Consider the following 10,297-nt stretch of genomic DNA (forward strand, 5'->3'; position numbering starts at 1 on the left):
GTTGTATTTCAGCCTGTTATAGTATTTTGGCCCGTTATTTTCCCCCACAGATGTGAGGAGAAATTTAGACCTAGTGCAATCAAATAATGCTAGGGGGACGCACACAAAAAGTTTTCATGCTTGAGAAGAGTTGTTACTTGCAGAAATGATGCAACATATATACAAGGAATGTTAAAAGAGGTTGAACATTGAATTGCCAAGGTGGCACAAGATGAGCCTATTTATGTGCACTAGCAGACACCTTAATATATTTAATTAACCATGTGTGTTGCAGACTTGCAATATATTTTGTGAGCAGTACGTAGCATATGAGGAATGTGGCAATGTGTTCTATTTCGACCTCTAAATCGACGTGATGTCACCTTCAACACCATGATACTACTGCCCTTGTATCAAAATATATTGTGTCATCGGTGTTGCTGTCAAGTTTTAAGCCTCAAAGAAATTAAGCAGTAACAAAACATATTGGCATCAAAAAAATAATGTGCGCTAGGAATAGTAAGAGGTGGCTTCACCCAGCCAGAGAGGAGGGAAAAACAAATGCTAATAAGAAATAGCGAGAAAACCTTTGACCTATGGTTCCTCTAGCTCAGCCCCACGGTGGGCGTTCTAATTTTTAAATAATTTTTAGTATTTAAAATTTAATATCTTCCATCAAAATTTATTTTTCTTGATTCTTATTTCTCGTGCATTAATTTTTTTTTATGATTTTTAGTTTTAAATTTTATCTTTTTCATCAAAATTCATATTCAAAATAAAATGCTAGATTTTTCTATTTCTTCATAAATGTTTCTCTTCCTCCCCTCTCCCCCAGTCTTTATTTTTCTCATCAAACTTGAACCTTCTAATCCACTAGTTATCCACTGAGGAGTTTTGGAAACAAACAAGTGATGAGTTTTATATATTTTCATCTTCACTTCCTATAACTTGACACGATGGCACCTATCCTCTATTAAAAATAACAAAAGGAGAAGAAATACATTAGAAACTACAAACAGGTGGAAGAATTTGAAAGATCAAAGAAGATGGATTATTTTTCAATATTCTGCAAAGTCTGTTCTTTAGACTGCGAAGATAGATCGAGTATTCAATCTTCTTGTATTTTTTTCCCATGAAACAGATACTATTCATGCTATGATATTTGTAATGGTTCTTAATTTTTCAAGTTTTATTTTTACATTCGAATTTTACATTACAGAATAAAAGAAAACATTTTCTTAATTCCCATTTTCCTGCACAATATTTCTATGATTATTAGTTTTAAAGTATTATCTTTAGTTTTAAATTATTATCTTTTCATATTTTTATCAAAATTTATATTACAAAATAAAATGTTAGATTTTCTTAATTCTTATTTCTCTTACACCATTTTTTTTATTTTTAGTTTTTATTTTTTTTCAAAATCCAGATTACAAAATAAAATGCCAGACCTTTCTATTTTTCTATTCCTCCCTCTCTTCCCACCTTCTCCCTCCCTCCCCCTCGCCTCCCTTTCTCTAATAAATTTGTCAACTTTTCTTAATACTTATTTCTCTTAAACTAATTTTTTTATATTTTTAGTTTTTAAATTTATTTTTATCAAAATTCATATTACAAAATAAAATATCAAATTTTCTATTTTTGCATATATATCTCTCTCACTCTCTCGCTCCCATTCTCAAAAACAAAAAGAAAAAAAAGAATCTCCTCCCTTTCTTTATGTTTCCAATCGAACTCAGCCTTCTAATCCACTAGGTATCTGAGGATTTTTTAAAACAAAAACAAAGATGAGTTTTATACATTTTCTTCTGTAAAACTACAACTTGACAAGGTGGAACTTATCCTCTACTATAAATTATAGAACAAAACGAAATACCTTAGAAGCTACAAATAGATGGAAGAATTTAAATTATCGAAGCAAAACAAGCATTTTTTATTTAATATTCTGTAAAAATATGTTTCTAGACTATATAAATAGATAGAATATTCAAGCTTCTTGTAGTTCTTTCAAACTATCCATACTATAATTTTTTTAATAATTCTCAATTTTCAAATTTTATCTTTTCCATCAAATTTTACATTACAAAATAAAATGACACATTTTCTTAATTCTTATCTTTCCCCCACTATTTTTTTTATGATTCTTAGTTTCAAAATATTATCTCCATCCTTTGATCAAAATTTAGATTACAAAATAAAGTACCATATTGTCTTAATTCTTATTTGTCCTACCCTAATTTTTTTTTATGATTTTCAGTTTCTAAATTCGATCTTTTTCATCAAAATTCACATTACAAAATAAACTGCCAGATTTTCCTCTTTTTCCATAACTCTCTATCTCTCTCATCAGAATCCCTTTCTCTTCCCCGCCACCCCAACTCCTCTTCCTTTTTTTTGACTCTTCAAACTTGAGCCTTATAATCCACTAGTTATCAACTAACGAACTTTAAAAACAAAACAAAGATGAGTTCCATTTGTTTCTGTTTGTACTTCCTACAGCTTGTCATGGTAGGCCTATCCTCTATTACATAAAACAGAAGGAAAAAATACCTTAGGAACTACAAACAGATGGAAGAATTTGAAAGATCTAAGAAAAAGATGTATTACTTTTTATATTCTGTAAAAACCTGGCCTTTAGACTGCATAAATAGATAGAGTATGAAAGCTTCTTGTAATTCTTTTCATGAAATGTGAGACTAGCCAAGCTTCATAAGAAAAAATGCATAAATCAATATGACAATACAATGAATTGAATATAAAATATTTGAGATATCTAAATATCAGAAACATGCAAACTGCATGAATTGTAAGAATTAAGAAACATAAGAAGAAAACATCGAGGAACAAAATTCTTGATAGTTGATAACAAGATAAGCAATATTGGCTCCTAATGTGACAGATTGATCTAAATTATAATTTCACCTGGCTAAAGTCATTAAGTATTTATAAAATGATTTTAAGATTTTCTGGAACCCATAAAGGTAAATTTGGTTGCAAAAAAAATTGCTCAGAAAACTTTTTTTCTGAATAATCTAATTATTTTGTTTGTTTGTTTCATTGCAAAATTAAAAAATGTGGAAAGCATATAACTAGTATTCCCAAAAAATATCCCTGTTCCTTGGAAGAGTCCCCTTTTCCCATGAATTTCCTTTTATGCAAAAATACCCTGAAGTATTCCTCATTATAGGGACTTAATGTAGATGATCAAAGATTGTTTGGCTGAATAAACCTAAATAAAGCTATTTAGTTTTATTCAGGCATACTCAGGAACCAACAGGTTAAAAGTAAATAATAGCGGCAATATGCCATATCCCAAGCAGTCAGGCAAATTTAAATGGTTAGGTCCACCAATAAAAGCCCATATATTAGATCTGATACACAACCATCCGTGGAAAAGCCTACAGGGAGCATCCTTCGCTGACAACGCACTCGCCGCAAATATTTCAGTTCACAAATAAGATTACATGTCTTAAAATTTCGCAGATCCAGGATAAATTGGATGTGTGCGCATTCACATGCGCACGCACACAGATAGATAGATAGATAGATAGATAGAGAGAGAGAGAGAGAGAGAGAGAGAGATCCTTGAATTGTGATCTTCCTATTAAGATCTCATGAAATGCATGAGATATGCCTGATCTGAAGTACAGAAAGCAAAATTGGTTACACCAAGATGTTAAAAGAAAACTTTCACTGCTGTCAGCCTGTCACCCAGCTATCTCCTCAAAAGAATAATAGATGCCCACCCAAATACTGCAAGTACCAATTTAATAATACACTACAAAATTTTGCAATGAATATTACAAATTGTAAATGGACGTGGGATTGCGCGATAATTGATAGTCCCCATTTTCGCTTTTATGATTATACATGCAATTGTATCCAATCAAAGCACCTGGGAATATGATGAAGCAGTGACATTTTCATGAATAATGCCCTGGCAATCATGAAAATAATTCCATGAATTTAATATAAATAGCAGGATAAAGTGATTACAAGCAGAAGAAATCAGAAAGCACGATGAGATTACTAATTTTGTACTACTTTTGGTCAATATTTTGACCCTTATTTAAGCAACAACAGGTGTTGGCTGATAGTAGAGACATGCCATTTTTAGTAGAATATTAGATGGAATGATCAACCAGAAGAAAACCAAATAGTGTTCTTCTAAGTTTCAATGATGATCAATCTTGAAGAAAAGAAGTTACTGCAATGATTTTGCTTGTACCTCAACAAAAATGGACCCTTCTTTTTCATGTTGAATCCTAACACAAAAATGTCGGATAGGTTTCACACTTCAATTCACAAATATTTGTATTTTCCATAAAATATCTATGCATTTATGTGAGCCAACAAATTAAGAGTTGATCTTACCATGACTGGAACAAATCATCAGCAGAACCAAAAGTTCCCAGGCAAAAGCTAGTCATTTCCACAAAAATGGCTTTTGGCATATAAGCAACCGCTGGTCACTATCACTTTGTGACTCAATAACTCGTGCATCCCAACGAATTTGAGTCACAAGAGCTCTTGCTTTTTCTATCACCTGAACTTTATCATGTAAAACAATCCATCCCTAAACCAAGACAGAACCAAAAAACAAACTAGTTAAGAATAAGCTAAAATGCAGATCCAAAATTTACCCGCATAAAATGGGGGAGAAAGTTTGATTAATGATCAGAATGCAACATGAATTGAAAATACAAAAGCCTATACTAGACACAAGCATAAGTGTCAAAATGTAAAGATAAAAAGAAAATAAGGAATACTGTCTACTACAGATGTTGTGCATGTATGGTCCATGTGTCATTAAGGAATACTGTTGTCAAATCTTCTCTATTTAGGCATTAGGAAAAGGATAAGTGCCAATGTGATAGTTTGATTTTTGTCAGACACACGGGATAGTGGAATAGATGGTCCTGAAATTTTGCTGAACTACAGAACGAGAGTTATATGTATAGTAGGCAGAACTCATAAATTTACATGTTAATAAGTAAATAACTGATCTTTGTAAATTAGGCATAAATGTGAGAAAATCAATGAGCTAGCCAAGTTGAGAAAGAGGAAGACTACAAAGTCATGCAAAATGTTTTTTAAATGAGACAAACTTGATATAAACAATGGTAAGTAGCATGGCAAGGTTAATAAGAGATTTTTGTTAAGTTGCAAACTGGTGCAAGGGGTTTATCTTTGCAGCAAAGACGCCACATTTTATGACCTGATAGCATCTTAAGATAAGTGTAAATAATTATTATTGATATAAGGTTGGCTCCCGATGAACTTTTTAAACGAGGTACAGAGAACAAGATGCCTCTGATGACTGAAAAAAATGTGGTCACTCTAATTTCCAAGAGTAAGGCAACCTAACAAAACTACTCTAAAAATTAAGGAACAAAATTATGGGGTAAAACATGAAAAGATGGTTAAAGAAATGTTTTAAAGGAGTGATGTGAATGTTAGATCATCACTTCGTATACTTCAGTTGAAGATAAGAACAAACCTAAATTTGACATTATTGATAAGGAAGTGTATACTGCGATTACACAATTGGCAGGTTCCACAATTTTTACGTGTATCAAGGAAAAAGAATGCTTCTAATGCTTCGTCAAGTTTATCAAAGAGTTGTACGAGGTTGCTAGAACAAGTTCAAAGATGATCTGTGGCATGATTAATGAATTTCAAGTGGCTGAAGGATTACATCAAGGATTGATACTCAAGCCATTACCAATTTTACACTTGTATGGGTGTCATGACTTCAAAAAAGAGACAAGCCTCTGGTGCCCATATTTGGTGACAATCTAGTCTTAGCAACAAGGCTAAAAGTGAGAGCGACTAAATTGAAGACAAATTTTTAAGGGCAAAAAGCCAAAACAAAATGGGGAACAGGGTATCCAACTACCAGAGTAACTAAATGTGAGGCACCTATCATAACTAATAACAAGATAATCGAGGGCCTATGATAGTTTGGTCATGTAAAATAAAAGATGGTTGGGGTGCCTGTATGAGATGAGGGGCACAAGCATGTGTCTAAGGGGAAAGTGTAAGGGTTTGGCCTAAATGATTATGTCAAAGGAAATGGTTTGATAGATTTCCTAATGGCTAAATTGGACTGCAGATATTGTTATAAGCAGTCAATCGGGATCAATAGACAAGACGTAGACCTAGTCCAAGTAGTGATGGTAAGTGGTAAATGCAGGGTTAGAAGTGTAAAATAGTAGCAGCAGCATAACAGATGAGGTATTTGAGTTGGTGAAATGCTCATGAAGCCTTTCTTTAATGCCATGCCCCATAATTAAAGTTATGCACTTATCTTAAATTGATAATGCTTTGTTGCCACCGCTACCACTGCTTGCGTATTTGTAAGCTAATGGTGTCATGTGCCAAGTTACAGTTACCTACTTCACTTCTTTGTTGAATTTGTGTTTAGATTCCTATTCCAGGTTAATGATTCACAATATGCTCATAGGAAGTTGATAGCTTCATTTATCAAGTTTATATATGTTTTTCTTAGCCTATTTTATAGCAATTCTCAATTGCATACTAATATATTGGGCCATGATCAAAGTGGGTCAATTTGAAATTTATCAATGTTTGTGCATATGAGAAGCACTATATTCCTGGAAATGGGAATGTTATGAAAGTAAATTTAGGAATGAATTAGGAAAAAATAATTTTACACAGCATTTCCAAGTTGCCATCATCATTGAACCTAGGCAAAATAAATCATCATAAATTTGGACCATTAACAATTGAGAATTTGAGATATCGCCTATGGTTGGTAAAATTAGGTAAATATATGGGATAAACAAGTTGACAAAGAAAACCAGCAAAAAATGACTCAGCCAGGTATTCCCCCCTCCCCTCTCTCTCTCTCTCTCTCTCTCTCTCTCTCTCTCTCTCTCTCTCTCGGCACCCACGCTCCTGCAATCGCATGCAATACAGCATGGTTCAACATTATTTGAACCTAGCATCACAATAGAAGAGCATTGCCTTTGACTAAACCAGCTGGCTTGCTAACAAAAGGAAAAACATTCATAGCCTATTTTGGATAAAGGCATCAATGAGACAGTTAATAAGTAGAAGTTACAACTGGAGTACTCAAAAATAAATTTCAGCTTCTTACCATCTAAATTTTACAGGTGAATTATTGAGGTGAGAAACTTACTAATATGCTAAAATTAGAGAATAAAGAAAACTTGATGCAGCAGCCCGACATCTTCTATAAGAAATCAACTATGAAGAGAGGAATAACTCTACCTCTGGACGCAAAATACGGTCCATTTCTAATAATAAGGCTGATAGATCGCACTTCTCTAAAGTGAGATGATGAGAAAGAAGCCCCATAGCATGAAGCCAAATCATATGTTCGGGGATATGTGGGAAAGGGTTCACACCTGCAAAAGAACGAAGAGCACCTCCACATAAGCAATTGTTCCACAAACTGGATCCTGCAACAATATTTTTATAGCTACATGTGATATGTCAGCATGCAAAAGTTGCTCAAATAGCTAGATCCAGCAAATAAAGAGAATGAAAGACAAAGCTTGGAATTCATCGCATTAAAATTTTTGATTCATTTTATTGTAAATGTATGAAAAAGAAATTAGTGCCTTTGTTTATAGATGCTTAGAAACATTATAAGTCTCTCTCTCTCTCACCCCTCTCCCCGCCTTGCATGTGTGCATATGTTCAAACACAGATGAGCATACAGTTGGCGTGCACGAGTAGCATGCAAATGCACAGACATAAACACAAGCTCACAAATATGCGTGTGAATGCATTAACATACACGTAATGGATTTGACTAATAAACACTGCCCTCAACATTCTGACCTAAAAGATCACCAACAACATTCAGACTGTCAGAAGGAAAGCTCATTCCAGTTAGAGGATTTCATATATAGGGTCATTCATGCACAGGCATATGTACCTTAGCACAAGAACCATTTATAATAAGAAACTAGTACTCAATTCTACCAATATGTGCTCAGTAATCTAGTTAAGAGACTGTCTCTAAAAGGATTACCAAGATCCTTTGCTAGTATTCCATCTAATCCAGCTACTTGGTGTTTAGTTACTTGAAAGGGCCAGTTTGATCACAATCAAATATATTTCGTAAAAAGTATAGGATAATCAATCTTGCTCTAAGTTATCTAATACAAACATGATTTAGAAATTACCATACAAACATTTTATGCACACCAAAATACACAAAAATCCAAGAAAGCTTGACATAATCTAACCCAACTTGTTGTGTATATATTTTTCAAAGCCATAATCAGCTCGTTAAAGTGTTCACAGATATTTAAGTCTTTGACATATTCAATTCCTGATGCTTCCATTTGTTACCAGTGTGGTATTTGACATTGTTAGAGATGAGGACAAACATAAAATGTCAAAATGCAGTTAATATTTTCTCCAAAAACAATCAAAACCACAATGCAGTGAACCAGGGCACCTAATTATTCTACACATAAATATTAACTTAAACAAGGACTGAATGCGCAAAGAGAAGGAGAACAAAAGTTACCTACCAGTTATGCAAAACACCAGCAAAACCTCGACCAAGTATTAGGGGAAGTGTATTACGAACCCCAGTTGGTACAACATTCATCACCCAAACAGACTTTCCAGCCTCCAAAAGTGCAGCGTTTAGTCCTCCAAAGTTAGCATTCATGTCCATGACATTGCGCACCATGTTAAATGGAGGTAATGGATCTTCATCACCGGGCCTCTTTGGATGGTCCGAAAATATCAAGGGTGTAAGCAAAGACCAGTAGTCTTTTATAGCTGTTTCCCATGCATTCGAGTCCTCCATAAGCTCATCAGGATGAACTTCTGGAAAGGGAAATGAGGGTCAATCATTAACCAAGGCAATTTCAATCGCAGTTCGGGTACCAAAATATTGTAAGAACAAATAAAAGGCTAAGTGGAATAATGAAAATCAGATATTTTAGAAACAAATACTTTCCATGAATGCCAAGTCCTTCTAAGTTCCATTGGGAGCCAGAAAGCCATTTGATGTGTTTTGTAAGGGAACCCACTGTTTTCTTGTAGTTCCACTTAAACATGCAAGGAGGGGTTTATTAAATGATTCCTCGTCTTCCTCTGTACAGAGAGGTACAGCACCCTGCTTGCTATAAGTAAATGCCAGAAAATGATGTTACAATTCTTTTCTCAACATGAATGGTTTCTAGCCTATAGATTAGAATGAGCAAGCTATAATCACAACAACAACAAAATATATGCAGGAAACTCAGCATTTTTATCCTCTACCGAGATGCATAGCAATTGAAATCTGGCAGTCTTCTGCCAAATGAAAGTCCATCTTGGCTCTGCCTAGTAGACGCCAACAGATTTTCTGGGCCAAAATTCTCAATAAATGTTGAAGATGATGCTGTTCCTTGCACCAAGGAATTACTTTGGAGCTTTGCTGGTAGGTGATGTCAAGAACAAAGTAACCTCCTGGCTTAAGTAGCCGAATCAACTTCCAATTAGGAAAGCACCCATCTGCTTCAAAGGGAGTTGATGGCCGCATTGACATGAAGATATGATGCACTTTCCATTAATTTAACAAGTAATCATCTCAAGCTTTGTATTCAATTATTTTTTGGCACTTTTACGGATACTCATCAAATATGACACATGCAAGCATGACTTTAAAAAAATGTCATGCTACCATATTGCAGTTTTTATGCGAATAAGTGGCCCAAATTGGCAAAAAAAAAAGTTAAAAATAGTCTGGTTTGAAATTGATATTAAAGTAGGGTGCAATTGATATTAAAGGCCAACATGACACCAAAGATTAAATAAGCGAACTAAGTCAATTGGGCATGCAAAGGCTGGGTGTAGAATTAATGATGCTCAGAGAAAATGGAAAAAGAACTCTAGTAGCCACTTGAATATAAGAATGGAGGAGAAAGATAAATTTGGCTGTATAAATGTGGATTCCTTGATAAACAAAATCATATGGCCCATCTGATCGGAGAAATTTTCAATAAGCATCATGGGACATATTATCCAGTTCCCAAAATTGAGTATACTAATGGTCCAGTATGGTGAGAATGGAGAATGATTTAATCAAAAGTTGGAGACCTAGCACAAAGTTTTTAAGAACTTGAGATGACAATCACAGGCTTTTGGTGCTATGAAACTCGAAAGCAAGTTAAGAAAGTGAACTAAAGGGCATTAAGCCAAACATGAACAGGTATAAGAGTAAGAGACATACTTTGCCCTTTAGTTTTTTTTTGCTCTTCATGTCTCACTTCATTTATCAACGAATTATGAGGTGGCTTGCCACAATTTTACCCAAAAAAGG

At 34.1% G+C, this 10,297-nt stretch overlaps 1 pseudogene; it reads right to left on the reverse strand.

Annotated features, from left to right (window-relative positions):
* Positions 1–3,559: 3,559 nt before the first annotated feature.
* Positions 3,560–9,316, reverse strand: LOC103712334 (annotated as a pseudogene).
* Between the last annotated feature and the right edge of the window lie 981 nt (positions 9,317–10,297).

This window comes from Phoenix dactylifera, unplaced genomic scaffold (genome assembly GCF_009389715.1).
Source record: "Phoenix dactylifera cultivar Barhee BC4 unplaced genomic scaffold, palm_55x_up_171113_PBpolish2nd_filt_p 000026F, whole genome shotgun sequence".
Lineage (NCBI taxonomy): Eukaryota > Viridiplantae > Streptophyta > Magnoliopsida > Arecales > Arecaceae > Phoenix > Phoenix dactylifera.